Source organism: Gossypium arboreum, chromosome 13 (genome assembly GCF_025698485.1).
Source record: "Gossypium arboreum isolate Shixiya-1 chromosome 13, ASM2569848v2, whole genome shotgun sequence".
Classification (NCBI taxonomy): Eukaryota; Viridiplantae; Streptophyta; class Magnoliopsida; order Malvales; family Malvaceae; genus Gossypium; species Gossypium arboreum.
This window is the reverse complement of record NC_069082.1, coordinates 25890055-25909782: the sequence shown is the minus strand read 5'-3', so window position 1 is coordinate 25909782 and position 19728 is coordinate 25890055.

The window sequence follows — 19728 nt, the reverse complement described above, 5'->3', positions numbered from 1 at the left end:
TTGTTAACCCCTCGGTCCGACACGGCGATGGTCTCGGGTTTGGGGTGTTACAATTTTATTGGTATCGAGCCACGGTTTAGTCGATTCTAGGACTACCGTGATGTGTTTGGGGTCTAGCTATACATGCCATTAAATGATGAATCGATAGTGTGATGATTTCGACAATTTGACTTTATGTTTGTTTATAGCAATGGATCCCGATCCCAACCGAGCGATAGCTGATGATGTGGAGAGTGTGGCGCTTGCTCCCCGCAAAGGGACAGCGCCGCGGACTCTCAACCTATGGCCAGCAATCCTAATGACGAGGCTAGGCAAGCCTTTTATAGTGTGATGAACGAATGGTTTAATCAATACATTCGAACCAACACTACTGTTCCACAACCTCCATTCCCGACAAATGCAACCCCAAGACCTACAATACCTCCGTTGACTGACCAAATAAGGTCAAGTAAGCCCCAATCGATAGGATTCAAAACATGGGGCCACTGAATTTAAGGCTACGGATGATGATGATGCCGAAGCGAGCTGAATTATGGTTAGATAACACTATCCGGTGCTTGATGAGCTATCCTGTACACCCGATGAGTGCTTAAAGTGTACCATCTCCTTGCTACGCGAGTCCGCCTACTATTGGTGGAGTACTCGACTTGTGGTGCCTAGAGAGCAAGTGACTTGGGAATTCTTTCAAACCGAGTTCAAAAAGTATATCGACCGAGATTCATCGACCAAAAGCGGAGGGAATTTCTTGATCTTAAGCAAGGTTCTATGTCCGCTATCGACTACGAACGAAAGTTTGTGAGGCTTAGCCAGACGCGCGAGAATGCATTTCGTCCGGGCTATTATGTGTAAACGCTTCGAGGATGGGCTGAATGATGATATAAGGATGTTTGTTGGCATTCTCGAGATACGAGAGTTCGTAGTACTTGTTGAGCGAGCTTGTAAAGTCAAGAGCTTAGAAAGGAGAAACAAAAAGCTGATGTGGGGATTGGAGAATTCGAAGAGGTCCTCGGAAAGTCTCTTCAACAAGCATCGAAGAGATTTCGAGATGATGCGAGCCGGTCTAGAGGCGTTTGGGCTTTTCTAGACGAGGACGCGATCGACCCCGTGACCACACGAGTCACTTCGATCGCCATGGTGGAAATGATCGCCGAGAGAGGCGGAGTGTCCACATTGTGGCAAATGGCATTCGGGAGCTGTTGGTTTCGTGATCGCTCCTGCTATAAGTGTGGATCGGCCGACCACTTTATGAAGGATTGCCCGAGGATGCATGAACAGAATGTAAGTCGAGTGCAAACCCGGTGCTACCATCGCCGAGGTAGGCCACCTAGAAATATGGGCAATGTCGATGGCGGTCGAGAGGATCTAGAGATGCTACCATCGATTCGAGGCTCGTCTTTGCTAGGACTTATGCCATACGCCGCACGCCGAGGATGCTGCCTCTCGGATGTTATTACCGGTACTTTCACTCTTTTCAATACAAATGTGATTGCTTTGATTGACCCCGGTTCTACTCATTCATATATATGTGAAACCTTAGCATCCAAGAAGACTTTGCCTATTGAGTCTCATCGAGTTTGTAATTCGGTGTCAAACCCTTGGGTCATTACGTGCTTGTTAACAAAGTGTGCAAGAAAAGTCCCCTAGTGTTCCGAGGTTCTTGTTTTCCGCGGACTTAATGCTTTTGCCGCTCGATGAGTTCGATGTTATTCTTGGTTTGGATTGGTTGACCATGCACGATGCGGTTGTAAATTGCAAGAGCAAGACTATCGATTTGAGGTGCGCGAATAATGAAATAGTTCGGTTGAGTCCACGGACTTAAAGGGGTTGCCAACCGTAATATCGCCGATGTTGGCCCGTAAATATGTAAGAAAAGGGTGCGGCGTACCTTGCGTCGTGCTTCGATGACAAGGAATCGAGAAGAAACCCGAATCGTGCGTGGTTTGTGAATACCGGATGTTTTCCCGAGGAATTGCGGGTTTACCACTGTTCGGAAATAGAATTTGGCATCGAATTGGTACCGGTACCACTCCAATTTCGATAGCTCCGTATCGTATGGCACCAACGGAATTAAAGGAGTTGAAAGCTCGGTTGCAAGAATTGGTGGATAGAGGTTTTGCTCGCCTGAAGTTTTTCGCCTTGGGGTGCGCCGTGTTGTTCGTGAAGAAGAAGGATGGAACCATGCGATCGTGCATCGACTATCGTCGACTTAACAAAGCGACGATAAAGAACAAATATCCGCTTGCCACGTATTGATGACTTGTTCGATCAATGAAGGGAGCCTCGGTGTTCTCGAAAATAGATTTGAGATCGGGCTACTATCAATTGCGAATCCGAGATTCGACGTGCCCAAGACCGCCTTGAAGCGAGATATGGTCACTATGAGTTCCTAGTGATGCCGTTTGGGCTCACTAATGCCCTCGCGGTATTTATGGATTTAATGAATCGAATCTTTAGACCATATTTGGATCGATTCGTAGTCGTGTTCATTGATGACATCTTGGTCTATTCAAGAAATGAGACCGAACATGCTGAACACCGCGGTTAGTGCTTTGCAAATTTTACGGACAAGCAATTATATGCTAAGTTCAAGCAAGTGTGAGTTACGGTTAAGAGAGGTTAGCTTCTTGGGTCATGTGGTATCAGATCGGGTATTCGAGTCGACCAATAAAATTTCAGCCATACTAAATTGGAAGCCTCGAGAAATATTACCGAGGTTCAAGCTTTTTGGGGCTTGCTTGGTTATTACCGACGATTTGTAAAAGGCTTCTCAACGATAGCCACGCCGATGACGGCTTACTCCAAAAGGACGTTAAGTTCGAATGGACGGAGAAATGCCAAAAAGTTTCGATCAACTGAAAACTTATTTGATGAAGCCCCAATTCTAGTGCAACCCGAGTCCGCAGAAAGAGTTTGTCATCTATAGCGACGCCTCTACTTGGGTTAGGTTATGATTAATGCAAGAAGGTCGAGTTGTGGCCTATCGTCGAGGCAATTAAAGCCACATGAGAAAAATTATCCGACTCATGATCTCGAATTGGCCGCCATCGTATTCGCCTTAAAGATTTGGCGACATTACTTATTTGGTGAAAGGTGCCATGTATACTCGGATCACAAAAGTCTCAAGTATTTGATGACCCAAAGAGACTTAAATCTGCGACAAAGACGTTGGCTCGAGTGTTAAAGGATTATGAGTGATCATTGACTATCACCCGGAAAGGCGAATGTGGTTGCGGATGCCTTGAGTCGTAAATCGTTATTCACTTTACGAGCGATGAATGTGCACTTGTCTATCCGATCCGACAGTGTGTTAGTGGCTGAATTGAAAGCCAAACCATTATTGACACACCAAATTCGAGAAGCTCAGAAAGTCGATGACGAGTTGGTTGCAAAACGGCTGCGTGTGTTCGAACAAGGACTCGGAGTTTCAAATCGACGATGACGATTGTTTGAGGTTCAAAAGTCGTCGTGTGTCCCAAAGAATTGAACTCATTTCGATAATTCAATGAAGCCCATTGTAGTCGAATGGCAATCCACCCGGGAGTACGAAGATGTACAATGATTTGAAACGCCGATTTTGGTGGCATGGTATGAAGCGAGACATCTCCGACTTTGTTTCGAGATGTTTAATATGTCAACAAGTGAAAGCGGAACATCGGTGCCTTCAGATTACTTCACCAATCACGATACCCGAGTGGAAATGGGATCGAGTCACAATGGACTTTGTATCCGAACCGCCATTGTCGGTGAGTAAGAAGGATGCGGTTTGGGTCGTGGTAGATCGATTGACTAAGTCACCCACTTTGTCCCCGTGACGTCGGATTTTCAATGGACAAATTAGCGGAATTGTACGCTTTCTCGATTGTGAAATTACACGGGTGCCTATTTCTATCGTGTCGGATAGAGATCCGAGATTTACCTCGCGATTTTGGAAAAAGTTGCAAGAAGCTTTGGGTACCAAGTTGCATTTCAAAGACCGCCTTTCACCCCCAAACCGATGGTCAATCCGAAAGCAGATAATTCGAGATACTTGAGGATATGTTAAGATGTTGCGTCCTCGAGTTTAGTGGTTCATGGGAACGGTATTTGCCGTTAATTGAATTCGCTTACAACAACAACTTTCAATCAAGTATTAAGATGGCACCCTACGAGGCCTTGTACGGTCGTAAATGCCGTGACGCCATTGTTTTGGACCGAGCTCGGTGAAAGCAAGATTTTCGGTGGATTTGATTAGGGATGCTGAATGTAAAGTGAAAGTAATCCGTGAAAGTCTCAAGATAGCCTCCGATCGTCGGTTGTACGCGGATCCGAAGCGTAAGGATGTCGAGTATCGTGGGTGATAAAGTGTTTCTCAAGGTATCGCCTTGGAAAAAGATACTCGTGTTCTACCGTAAGGGCAAGTTGAGCCCGAGGTTCATTGGACCATATGAGATATCGAGCGAGTCGGTCCAAATGGCATATCGCTTGATTTTGCCCCTCGAACTCAAAAAGGTTCACGATGTCTTCCATGTTTCGATGCTTCGACGCTATAGATCCGATCCATCGCACGTGATTAGTCCATCGAAATTGAAATTCAAGCCAATATGAGTTATGAGGAAGAACCGATTCGTATCCTATCACGGAAGTGAAAGAGTTATAAACAAGCGGGTTCCGCTAGTGAAGGTGTTATGGCTTAAGCACGGATAGAAGAAGCTACTTGGGAGACCGAGAACTCTATGAAAGAGCGATATCCAAACCTATTTACGGTAAGATTTTCGGGACGAAAATTTCTTAAGTGGGGAGAGTTGTGACACCCAAAATTGACCCTAGTCGGAATGTGGTTTCGGGACCACAAAACCGAGGCATAAAAATAATTAAAATTTATTTTGATGCCTATAATATGTGTGCTCATGTATGACATTTTATGATGATTGATTTAGTGTTATAAAGGTGAATTCCACTAGAAAGGACTTAATAGTGAACTTTGAAAGTACGATAGGGAAATGTGTGATGACTAATTAAAGCATGCATGCAAAATAATGGACTTGCATGTCAAATTCCCCTTTTTACAAGTGATGGCCGGCCATGACAAAGAGATATGGGCTAAACATGTCATGAAACATGTTTTGTTGGGCATTAGGGAGAAATAATAAACAAATAAGCATGGGTAAGAAAAGAATGAAAAAAATGTGTGTGAGAGAGTAGCATCCCCCATTGCCGTGCAACCAAGAAGAAAAAAAACAAAAAAATTTGTTCATCCTTGTTCTCTCCTTTTTGGCCAAAAATACTAAGAGGAAGAAGGGATTTTTGCTTCATTTCCTCTGTTTAGAAGAGATCTAGAAGGTGATTTGGCTAAATTTGCATCAAGAGTAAGGTATGTATGAGGTTGTGTTGGGAGTTCATGCATGTTTTGGTTGCTAATTTGATGTACATGTTAGCCATGGCTCAAATCTTTGTTATGCCATGGAAATGGCATTTGGCCAAAGTTGTTATGGTGATAAAGCCATTGCATGCTAAGTGTGAAACTTGATGATGATGCATGCAATGATGGATTGTCTACCTATGAGTAAGATTTTGAGCTTTCTTTTGTTTTATCATGATTGAAGTTGAAAAGAAGCATGATTGTCATATTCGCCATGATGCATTCTTGAGCATGATTCATGCTTCTTGCATGTTAGTTAAAATTTGTGTTTTGGATGGCTATGGACACCTTGAAATTGCCATGCTCATATATGCATATATATGATTGCACATTATGTTTTGGTTATGAACTAAGTGATGAATATATTGGTTTAAAGAAGAAGATGTGGAAGAATGCTTGTGAAATTGCAAGCACAATTTGGCCTAGCACACATGTAGGTGCTTGATGCTATATTATAAGTTTTGGGCCACAATGTGCAAAGCATTAATTAGTAAATTGCATGTTGTTTTTGTGAGGTATTAAGTGCAAAATTGACCTCAACATGTACATGAATATTCGGCCTTGGGTAGCCTATTGAAGGCCTTAGCATTTCCTTGATGCTCGAATAAATTGTATTGAATTGCTTGATGTAGTATAAAATGTGCATGACCATTGTGTATTCAAGCTAAAGGGTGGCCATATGACCATTTAAACTCCTTGTCATATTCGCCAAAAGCTAGCACAATGAGGTTTTAATAAATTGAATTTGTTTGAATTAGCTCAAGAGCTTAGAGGGCCACAATTGGACAAGGGAAGGAGAAAGTGATCGAATAGCCGAAAAAGCCGTTCGACAACATCCGAGGTAAGTCCTCAAGAAGTGACCCTACTTGAATTGTGTGAAATAAAGTATGGATGTGTATTGATTATTGATGGTGTATGCATGAGTATTTGAATTCTACCCGGCTAAGTCCCAAGGCGAATATGCTTGTGACTATAATTGCGTTTGAGCCTTAGTAACTAAAATAAATTATGTATGTCCAATGATAATTGATGTATGTGTTCATGGAAATTGAATGATATCCGGCTAAACTCAAGACAATTATGCTGGAAATTATATCCGGTTAAGACCAAGGCAATTGCGCTTAGTGGCTACATCCGGCTAAGACCAAGGCATTCGTGCGAGACATTCTATCCGGCTAAGACCAAGGCATTTGTGCACGTGATTATATCCGGTTATATTCAAGAATCTTGGGCTGGAGGTGAGTGTTGGTTGCTGTAATGAATTCAATTAGTACACTCGAAAAGCCCAAAGGATAAGGTACGTTATATGTGCATCGGAAAGTCGACATGTTTGAGCAACATTCGCTCAATCGACTAATGAATTTCAGTTATTGAATTGATTGATACTTTGTGAAATTATATAATGATGAAGTGTGAAGTAAGAATGTGTATAAATGAAATGATGCATTTGGCTATGTGAATGTATTGCTGTAATTAGAGTTGATTATATTCCTTGAGACTTACTAAGCATAAAAATGCTTACCCCGTTGCTTTGGCTCTCGCTTTCTAGATTTCGCCGAGGCAATCGGATTTGGGATCGTTGAAGTCAAGTCATTCACACTATCAAGCCTCCATTTTGGTATAAATTTTGATTGAACTTGAGATGGCATGTATAGGACTACCTCTTGGTTGTTAAATATGTTGTAATGTAAGTATGTACGGCCATGCTAAAATGGCTCAAAAGGGAAGCATGAACTTAGACTAATTGTGGGTTGTATGTATATATTTGGTGTCATGATGTGGCTATGGCTTGGAAATGGGAATGTTGGTCATATGATCAGCCATTGGCATGGTTAAAATGATCATATATGAACCTATGTATGGCAAGACTAGTTGATTCATGGAGACTACCAAATAGGTAAGTCCTACCTTAAAACAGATGCTGCCAGCTGCAGTGGCATGAATGTGAAAAATCACCAAAATTCATAGGAATGGAATTAAATAGTGAATAAGCTTTGTAAATGAACCTTGATGAGTCTATTTTCATATGGAAGAAACGAAATGGTCATAGGAGTTACAGGTTAAGAGATATTAAAGCTATTGTGAGACAGGGCCAGAATGGTTTCTGGGTTCCCTGTCGCAACTTTAAAATTCACTATAAATTATCCAAAATAATTAGGAGACATACCTTATATTTACAGATTCCATTTTGAGTCTAGTTTTATTAGAAACAAACGAAACCAGCATTAAAGCCCTGTACAGAGAGATATTCAAGTTATACCGCGCGAAGGTCAGAGCAGTCGATCCCTGTAACATGGGTAACTTTAACTAATAAACTGTACCAATTGGCCCGACCAAAAATCCTAGAAATAAATCCATGGATGGATATATGAGTCTAAATTCAGGGAAAATTTACAAAACCAGTTTCCGAGTTTTGAAACTCGAGATATGATTTTTAAGGCGACAGTGACGCAGTTTTCCAGCCTGACTGGAAATGTCAAATTGGTGGGCAAAACATGTGAACTTGGCTTGTTAACCCCTCGGGTCCGACACCGGCGATGGTCTCGGGTTTGGGGTGTTACATATCACATTATCACAATCATGTATACCATATATGAACTTATAATCTTTCACTTTCTCATCATATGAATTTATCAATTATCACTTACTTGTTGAACTCATCACAAGTACCTAAATTGATTTGTATCATTACATATCCTCATATTGTCATATTTTCCTATTAAACCATGGTAATATATCGAATACTCAATTTCTCGCACACTAAGTGCCACACATGTGGTTAGACCACCTCTATTACCTCACACATACATTATCCATTTCATAACATAATTAAGACAATTTACTATTTCATAATATAACTCGTAAGGAGTCGCTAATCTGTCCCATATTCTTTTACACAGTTTAATTCACAATTCTCAATTCTTAATGATTCAATGCTTGTAAGGCACATGTATATATCTATACTAACTCGTATGAGTCTCATATTCATTCATATGCTCAATATATATCAGTTGAATCATTTCAACATCGAAGAATACACATTATGTTAGAATTAGAACTACTAATAATCATAAATCTCTTCATATTAATTCCATATATCACTTACCGAACTTCAAATATCAATTTACAAACATATAATCCACTAACATATCTTGCCATACTCAATATTTAAATGATGAAATCATTTAATTGAGCTCAATTTCATGTTCACGACAAATTTCTCTTTTAAATCCATAAACACTTTCACTTACCACAACTAGTCAAGTTAGAGAATGTCTTACGGAATTGAGTACTTCACTTTCACTTTGCCATAGTAAAACTATGGTCTTAAACAGAGTCACATAATCACAAGCCGATGCCATAGCCCAGCTATGGTCTTCTACGAAATCACATATCACATACTGATGCCATATCCCAGATATGGTTTTATACGGAATCACATATCACATACCGATGCCATATCCTAGATATGGTCTTGTACGAAATTACATATTACATACTGATGCCATATCCCAGATATGGTCTTATACGAAAACATATAATCACACCGATGCCATATCCTAGATATGGTCTTATACGGGATCACATAATCACATGGTCACATGTTGCCATGGTCCAACCATGGTCTTTTCCGTCAATTCGTCTTTTCACTGAATGAAAGTACTCATTCCCGTATTCTCCTCAATTTGAACTTTTATTCTAATTTATCTTTCTTTCTCAATAATCATAATTCAACCATGAATATATAGAAATAATACATTATATCATGCATAATACTAACAAATAATTATTTAATTTCAGCCATATGAACTTACCTCGATTCGCAAAAACAACAAAATGGATCAACTAGTCCAGTACTTTATTTTTCCCCCAATCTAGTTCCGTACGAGGCTTAATTTGATCTAAATAATCAAATTTAGATCATTTAATTTTCAATCTAATCAATTCAATCAAATTTCATATTTTGGTAAAATTACTATTTTACCCCTCAACTTTTAACTAATTACAATGTAGTCTCTAGGCTTATAAAAATAAAATTCATTAAATTTTATTCACATATAAGCCTAGCCAAATATTTATCATACTTATAGCAGCCCGCTTATTTCACATATTTATCCTTTTGCCACAAAATTTATCACATTTCTCAATTTAGCCCTAAATCGACATTTTTATCAAAAATCACTTTACAAATGTTGTTTAACTAACAACAAGGATGTATTTTTTTTCATCAATTATCAAAATACACACTTGAACAACAATGGAAAATTTTACAGACTTTAACAGTTTTGAGATCGAAGATACGGGCTAGCTAGATTAAGTTGCCACGACTCCGAAAACATAAAAATAAAAAAAACGAAACAAAAAATACTCACATACAAGCCAAACAATGATTGCCCGAATGAAGTTTCTCCCATGGCTTCCATTTTATTCACCATTTTGGCGGAAGAAGAAAGAATAATGATGATAACTTTAGTTATTTTCTCTTATTATACCTTTATTAACCAAATTACAAAATTACGCTTTTAATTTTATATTAATTTCAATAATACCAAACAAATATCTTCCACTAACTTATTAATTGGCTAATTTCCACATAAGGACTTCGACTAAAAATTCTATAGCTATTAGAATGCAACTTTTGCACTTTACGTGATTTAGTCCTTTTGACTAAATTGAGTGCCCAAAAGTGAAAATTTTCGAACAAAATTTTCACGAAATCATTCCGTAAAATTGTAGACTATAAAAATATAATAAGAATAAATTTCTCAGCGTCGATTTATGGTTTCGAAATCACTATTCTGACTAGACCCATATTGGGTTGTTATAACTCTCCCCCATTTAAGCTTTTTCGTCCCCAAAAATCTTACCAGAAGAAGTTGCTTTCAACTCTCTTGAAACACTTTCACTAACTTCTCAGAATTACAAATCAATTTTACCTCATATATTTCTTTCCAATAACCTTTGGGCTTTAGCACACAGTACCAGAGCATATCATCAAGATCTCAGTTACTCTTTCAGGAATACATACACATACTCTTTCAGGAATACATACACTCAGTTTATACTGAAATAATCATACGAATTTTCATCTTCAACAAATCACAATCCAATTAGCACCTCTCTTTTCCGAGAGATGAGGGGTATCCCGATACAAAATTCATAATAACTCTTTCTCATTTTCATTTTAATATCATCACTAACAGTAATAATTCTAATTGCTTTGGATATTCGGCTTTATCCTATTGAGAAAACAACATCTAAATACAAAAATAAAAAATATCAGGTTTCATATCCGTATACCAAAACATTTACTTTAAATCACTGTACTTTTTATTTCTCTTTGGATGAACAGACAAGATACTACTGTGAGCTCTGTACAAAATTTCTCTGCATAAGTCCTGAGTTCCTCAGTACATAAATTCTATCTCAGAATAATAATAATAGTAATCAGACCTGACCTAAAATTCAGAATCCAAAGTCGGCTCATACTGTACTTATTTAATTTACCACTTACTATCTCATTTCTGAGCTCTTCTGATTTATAATGGAAACATCGTTTTAGCTTTCAATTTAGCTAGAATCAGAACACCATCAATAAGGTCAATCTTGAAACCAATATTCACAAAGTAAAAAAAGATTTTCATTCAAGCATCTGAAAGTATTTTTGATTTACCCAAATGTTAATCGATATTCACTCACAATCTTTCAATAATTTAAGCCATCAATGTTGTCTTAAATTCAGATCTTTCTGTAACATTAACTACCTTAAACTCTTGCAACTAGTATATACGTAATACTTTTCACCGAAAAAAGATGTCATCAGACCTTTTTAACACAAACACAATAGCAACCAATTTCTAATTCACACGTCAGATAATTCTTTGAATGTGACTTTAACCGTATGGAAGCATAAGCTATATCTTTACATTCTTATACTAGAACACATCCTAGTCCGTCAAATGACGCACTACTGAAAATCATCATTCTTTGCTTAATTCAAGCTAAAACTAGGACTAGTGCTACGGTTAACAATATCTACAACTGTTTAAAACTTCGCTAACATGTATCAAATGATTTCAAACATCACATATATGGTCACTTTACAAATTGGAACAACTTTGCTCATAACAGCATCTTTAAATTAAGAGAAATCTAACTGGTATGTTCCTGTATCATGCTTTCAAGAATATAAATTCTTCATTCAAACTGTTCGTCTATAAATCCATGTATGCACAACATTATTCTCGAACGAGAGGATAAATGCACATAGCTTAATTTACCTTTTAACTGAATAGCTCACTCTGATTAAAACAACTAAGTTGATCTTAACTATTCAATAATAACATTCCATAGTGGTCACTTCTTCATGTTGTTAGGATGACTCAAACATACAATCTTTCATAATTCTTTCAACATGCTAGTCACAGATAGTTAGTAACTGCATTAACTCAGACAAAACATAACATCTTGTTTGAACTCGTTGATAATAATCAAGATTACCTGAGGAAAGAAAACCAATATACAATTTGAACTTGAACTGTCATAATTCACACTTTTTCTGATATCGACCTTTCTCATAAAAATTGGAAAAAAAAAATCCAAATATCAGTATCATCATGTTCCTATGATTGAACCAGAAATATAACCATAATAAGCATAATTATTTTTGGCCACTGAACATACTTTAAAGATAAGCCATGCTTGATATTAAACAATTAGGATGATAAGAAAACCAAGATAATGATGTATCCAAGATACAAGACCATACTGAATGTCTGAGAACACAACTCATATGAAACAATAGAAATCCTGACGATTTCTCAGAGAAAACCAGAAGAAAAGGAAACACTGTTCATACATTCTGAAATCAATTGTAACAGAGATAAAATATTTTCCATATAGATAAAAACAGAATAGCCTCTAACCTGACTCTTAAAAATACACACATCTGACTTAGCATTCATCACCAATAGTATTATCACAATCAAATAATTTACTTTAAGCAAATTAACATGCATAAATATAAGTTACATAGACTTACTGATTGTATTTATTTAACAAGTGTACATAAGCATACATTCCATCAATTTTGAGTAAGTCTACTTTAGGCACATAGCACCACATGATTATCAAGCAACAATAGATAGGCTTATCACAATATAAACTTTCATTTCATTTCGCTTTTCCATATTGCTCAACTTATGTCTCTTTCATTTTATACATAATCACATACATATCATGAACTTTTATTCTTACCTTTCTGAGCTTCGTCTCATCACAAACACATTTTCAAACATCGTAATATCACTTTTAGTCTTATCAAAAGTAGCTCGGTTGGAAAGCATTTCTATCTCAACAGAATAATTTTGTCGAGATCGGAAGATATCACACTATCACAAGTAGTAGTATGGCATGTATAGCTAGACTTACATACGCTATGTTAGTCCAAGAATCAACTAAACCATAGCTCTGATACCACTAAATGTAACACCCCTTACCCAAGTCCTACGCTGGGACAGGGTACGAGGCATTACCAGACTTAAACATAACCAATCGTACAAGACCAAGCCATAAAATTTCATTCAATTCAAAACCTTACATACACATGCATGTCGTCCCTTATACGGGCCTATGAGGCCCTAAAACATACATTGGAAGTGGTGTGGGACTAAACCGAAAACTTTGAAACACTTGGAAAAAAAATTTCTTCAAAACAATGTCATACGCCCGTATGGCTTGAGACACGCCCGTGTGGGTAGGTCGTATGGACACACATGCATGTGTCCACAGCTTGTGTAACTCTCTATTTATGATGTCATCAGCAAATGAAACTCACACGGCCACATTACATGTCCGTGTGCTTGGGCCGTGTCCTTCACACTATTGAGACACACGGCCGTGTCTCTCCCTATGTAGTCAATTCAAATATAAAATTTAGGGTGCAGAGGACACACGGTCGGATCACACACCCGTGGAGCAGACCATGTATCACACACGGCCTAGACACACGCCCGTGTGTCTAACCGTATGGACAAATATAAGGCTATTTACCAAGCCATTTTGCCACCATTTCTAAGTACAAACTTATACAACATAACTTAGCACTATTCCAATCATAAACATACATCCAAAACATCCATAGCTAAGGAATCAAGACATCATTCACATGCTACATCTACCATACATAAACTTCACATCATTAAAAGGCCAAATTTCATGGCTAATCACATATTAAACATAAAGGCAACAATAGCTAAAATTACTTATACTTATCAAATAACCACAAAGCCTATACATGCCATATAACCAAAATCACAAAACGTAAAGGTACCAAAACAATAGTTGGATAGTGTGATGTGTTCTCCGATGACTTCTAACCCGAGTGAGCCTTGGAAACACTATAAACATAGAAAAGAAAACAAGTAAGCTATAAAGCTTAGTAAGCTCATACGGCTAATAATCTTATTATTCATTCATAATTTTAAGAAGCATAAGTAAATATAAACAAGCTTCTTTCAATCCAATTCTTATCACATTAGCACAATCATGTATACCATATATGAACTTATGATCTTTCACTTTGTCATCATATGAATTTATCTATTATCACTTACTTGTTGAACTTATCACAAGTACCTGAATTGATCCATATCATTACATATCCTTGTATTGTCATATTTTCTTATTAAACCATGGTAATATATCAAATACTCAATACCTCACACACTAAGAGCCAAACCTGTGGTTAGACCACCTCTATTACCTCACACATACATTATCCATTTCATAACTTAATATAACATAATTAAGGCAAATTACTATTTTATAATATAACTCGTAAGGATTCGCAAATCTATCCCATATTCTTTCACATAGTTTAATTCACAATTCACAATTCTTATCAATTCACAAACACCAATACTAATAATAATCATAAATTTTTTCATATTATTTCATATATCACTTGTCGAACTTCAAATATAAATTCACTAACATATAATTCACTAACATATCCTGCCATACTTGTAACACCCTGAATTTGAGCCTAGAAGTTTTGGGCCTTGAGCATGGGAGCGGTTGAAGGCAGCTTTTAATATTTTGTTGTGCATGTAAATTTTGTTAATGAAGGCTTGTTTTAGTGGTTAAGTATGCTGAGAAGTGTTGGAGAAATCTTGGGTTCAAACTTGGGCTTTAGCAAAAAATTTTGGTATTAAGTGAAAAAAAACCTGGATGCTTGGATGAGGGTTTTCAAATTATTGTGTTAAATAAATGACACAAAAAGCCTTGTGGCTTAGTGGCAAGTAGCGTGTGGAGCATTTAAGGGAGGCATAGGTTCGAATCCCATGGCAAGCAAAGAGCATTTATTTTGCTAACAGGGCGGCAAGAGTTGGTGTTGAATTTAAACTCTAATGTTGGAGGATCCCACATCGGAAGCTAACATAAGAGTGGTTGTGAAGTCGGCTTTAAATAGAGGAACCATGAAGAGAGTAAATGTACCTTTCTTGGTCGATCCCTTTCATTGTATGGCGTGCTCGCTTGGGTTGGGCATCGGCTAAGGGTGCTCGGAGTGTGGATTAACTCCAGTCTCCTATCGTGTGTATTTTTACTACTCTAGTCAGTAGGATGGCTACTTGGCCGCGATGGTATGAAAGGGGTCATGTGGGCCTAATGGGCCTCAGCCCAATTGGATAAGTTATTTGATTGTGTAGCAAATATTGGGCTAGGCTAGGTGAATCTCATATTTGTGGCTAGATTTGGGCTAAAAGGGCCACACGAGTGCAGGGCCCATTTGGGCCGAGAATAGGCTTTAGGCCCATTCGTATTGTTATCCTGTTTAGAATACTTTAGTTTACTAAAATTACCAAAATACCCTTAGTTTGTAAAAATATTTGAAATACCCTCGATTTGTAAATTTACCAAATACCTTCGACTTGTAAAATTACTAAAGTACCCCGATTTACTGTAATTACTGCTTTTACCCTAATTTACATAATTACCGCTTTTACCCCGATTTACATAATTATCGCTTTACCCTCGACTTACGTAATTACCGCTTTTACCCTAATTTACATAATTATCGTTTTACCCTCGATTTACATAATTATCGTTTTACCTCGACTTACGTAATTCTTGTTTTACCCCTAATTTACATAATTACCGCTTTTACCCTAATTTACATAATTATCGTTTTACCCTCGACTTACGTAATTACCGCTTTTACCTCGATTTATGAATTACTTGTTTTACCCTTGATTTATAGAATTACTATTTTACCCTTGATTTATAGAATTACTGTTTTACCCTTGATTTACGTAATTCTTGTTTTACCTCGATTTACAAAATTACTAAAATACCCTTGGTTTGTGAAATTACCGAAAACCCTCAATTTGTAAAATTACCAAAATACCCCTAATTTACAAAGTTACGTAAATACCCTTGACTTTCTAAAAATTATAGAAATACCATTGGTTTACAAAATTCTTGAAATACCTTTGGTTTGTTGATTTACCAAAACACCCTTGTAGGACTTAAATGACTAAAATACCTCTAAAAGGTAACAACACCGTAAAGCCCCTCAGAGGGTAAAGTGACCGTAATACCCTCGTATGGTAAAATGACGAATATGCCCTTATGTTCCGTATGACTGATGTGCTTAGGATTTACATATATTGATATTGGAATAGTTGAGTTTGAGTGATAGGTGGTGGTTATCGTAGGTGATTGATTATAGAAATGTTTCAACTTCAACCCGTAATAGGTGTGTACTAACCCTCGTAATAGCTTAGATTAATATTTGCCGAAAAGTCAAAGCTTCATATTTTAGTGATTCGGAATTAATATTTAGATATATTTTCTCGCACGCTTAAGTTGGATTCACAACGGATATGGGGTAGGAAGGTATTTGGAACGTTCTTCAATGAGTAGATCTCTTGGTAAGTATTCGAACCTTCTTTCCATTTGTATCTTGTGGTTTAAGAAAAGCTGAAAACCCTTCTGTCGACTAAGGCTAAAAGGGTTTTTGGTGTTATTTGGTTTGTTGGTGCTAGTGAGGATTAAAGGCTACCGATCGAGGAGTGTGTGAAAAGCTTGGATCATCGGAGTGACTAAATCTAGTCATCAACTTCGGCAAAGGTATGAACCCAAGGGCCATTGTGGATGGTGGCCGAATGTGTAAGTGATGATAATAGGTAGTTTTCGATTTGGTTTAATATTAACATGGTCTAATCTATAAGTGGTTGATTATAGGAGAAATCGCATAGGAGATCTCGTCAAGGAATATCGCAAATCAGGTGTGTAACGAACCCTTTCATAACTTAAAGCGATAAAATGCCAAAAGCGAAATGCCAAATTCGGCATTTCGAGGACTTGTGAGCAAGCGAACGCTCACTAGTTAGTTAGAATCGATGAGACGGTGATCGAGAATGATGGAAACGGTAAGAATGTGATTTTTGGCGTTCTTGGTAAGTTGGGCCTCGAGGGGCCGAAGTGGGGCCCATTGGGCTTTCGGGCCCATTTGGGTAAAATTGGTAGGAAACGGAAATCTGTTAAATTGCATGATAAGACCGTTAAAACCGTTATGGAATATAGGCTAAGTGGGCCTAGACGATGAATTGGCTAAGTAGGGCCCATTAGGGTTTTAGGCCCAATAACTCGATTTCGCTAAAATGGGCCGTAATCACCGCTTGCGCCCATGGATTGTTAGTAATCGTTAATGAACATGGAAACCCTAATTTTGGTAAAATTACGAGATTACCCTTATAATATGAAAATGACCGTTTGCCCCTAGGTAAAATGACCATTATACCCCTAGGGTTTATGTATGATTTTAATACATGGGATTTTGATAAATATGGTATGTATGATATGCACATGAAATGTATGCTATGCACATGATATGTATGATATGCACATGAGGTAATCATAAATGCATTGGGTTGGGTTTTATATGGATGGAGGAAGTGAAAAAGGGCTTATGCCCCGCTTATCAAAAGGGCTTATGCCCTGCTTATCAAAAGGGCTTATGCCCCGCTTATCAAAAGGGCTTATGCCCCGCTTATAAAAGGGCTTATGCCCCGATTATTGAAAGGGCTTTTGCCCTGATTATTAAAAGAGGCTAGGCCTCCGGTTATATGATAAAGTAGCTATCTTTGCCCAATGGAGAGTTTGGCGGGGTGGGTCGAGTTAATCCCCACATGGTGTGTTGGTTGGTACGGTGGAGAGTAGCGGATGGTGGGTTGAGTAGTCTCCCAAATGGGTTGCATTCTTTCATTGAAATTATATGTGACATTGAAATGGGCCTAAGGGCCATACTGCTTTCTGATAAAGGCTTGACCAAGAATATGAAATATGAAAAGGCTTCGCCCAAGAATATGAAATATGAAAAGGCTTGACCAAATTATGAAATATGAAATATGAAAAGGGCTACTGCCCGAGGCATGATTGAGATTGGATTTGGGCTTAGACCCAATAGGCCGTTATTGTTTTGGGCTCGAAAGGGCTTGTTGCACATCGAGTTTCCAAACTCACCCCCTTTCCTTAACCTTGTAGGTGAACCTTAATATGGGGACTTGGGCGGAGAGCATTCAGAGTGCCACGGTGATTGTCTTTGGACTTTTAAATAAGTGTTGGTTTTCATTTAATTTCCTTTAATTATTATTTATTTTGGGTTGTAATAAGGCCAATTTTAACTTTCCTTTTATTTCTTTTCGAATTATTTTAATTTTAATAACTTTAAAATTGGTTAATAATTATTCAAATGGGCTAGACTTAGGACGTGTTTTCAAAATGATACTTGTTTTCAAAATATCTCAACACCACGATTAATCGATTTATCAAAGACGTCCACTTAAACAAATTTAAACTCGATATAACAAAGTGTGGCTATGGTTGTGGGCATGTCTAGGATTGGATCCAATTAAAGAGCTTGGTACTTAAGCACCTTCATGGCTCACCTCCTCTGTCTCGGATACCTACCGGTGCCCAGCTTCCATACACTTTGTTAACTCAATAAAATGTATGGTTTTAAAACACTAAAACGGAACGTGGGTTTTCAACTCCAATGTGGCACGTCAGATTCGGCCATAACGTCTGGGCAGGGTTTGGGGTGTTACAATACTCAACATTTAAATGATGAAATCATTTAATTGAGCTCAATTTCATGTTCACTAAAAATTTATCTTTTAAATCCATAAACACTTTCACTTACCACACCTAGTTAAGTTAGAGAATGTCTTACGGAATTGAGTACTTCGTTTTCAGTTTGCCATAGTAAAATTGTGGTCTTAAACAGAGTCACATAATCACAACCCGATGCCAGAGCCCAACTATGGTCTTATATGAAATCACATATCACATACCAATGCCATATCCCAGATATGGTCTTATACAGAATCACATATCACATACCGGTGCAATATCCCAGATATGGTCTTATACGGAGTCACATATTACATACCGATGCCATATCCCAGATATGGTCTTATACGAGAACATATAATCACACCGATGTCATATCCTAGATATGGTCTTATACGGGATCACATAATCACATAGTCACATGTTGCCATGGTCCAACCATGGTCTTTTCCGTCAATTCGTCTTTTCACTAAATGAAAGTACTCATTCCCGCGTTCTCCTCAATTTGAACTTTTATTCTAATTTATCTTTCTTTCTCAACAATCAAAATTCAACCATGAATATATAGAAATAATACATTATACCATGCAGAATACTAACAAATAATTATTTAATTTCAGCGATATGAACTTACCTCGACTCGCAAAAACGACGAAATGGATCAACTAGTCCAGTACTTTATTTTTCCCCCGATCTAGTTCCATATAAGGCTTAATTTCATCTAAATAATCAAATTTAGATCATTTAATTATCAATCTAATCAATACAATCAAATTTCATACTTTGGTAAATTTACAATTTTACCCCTCAACTTTTGACTAATTTACAATTTAGTCCCTAGGCTCATAAAAATAAAATTCATTCAATTTTATTCACATATAAGCCTAGCCAAATATTTATCATACTTATAGCAGCCCACATATTTCACATATTCATACATTTACCACACAATTTATCACATTTCTCAATTTAGCCCTAAATCGACATTTTTTATCAAAAATCACTTTAATGTTGTTTAACTAACAACAAACATGTATTTTTTTTATCAATTATCAAAATAAACACTTAATAAACAATGGTAAAATTCACAAAAATTTAACAGTTTTGAAATCGAAGATACGGGCTAGCTAGATTAAGTTGCCAGGACTCTGAAAACATAAAAATAAAAAAAGGGGACGAAAAATGCTCACATA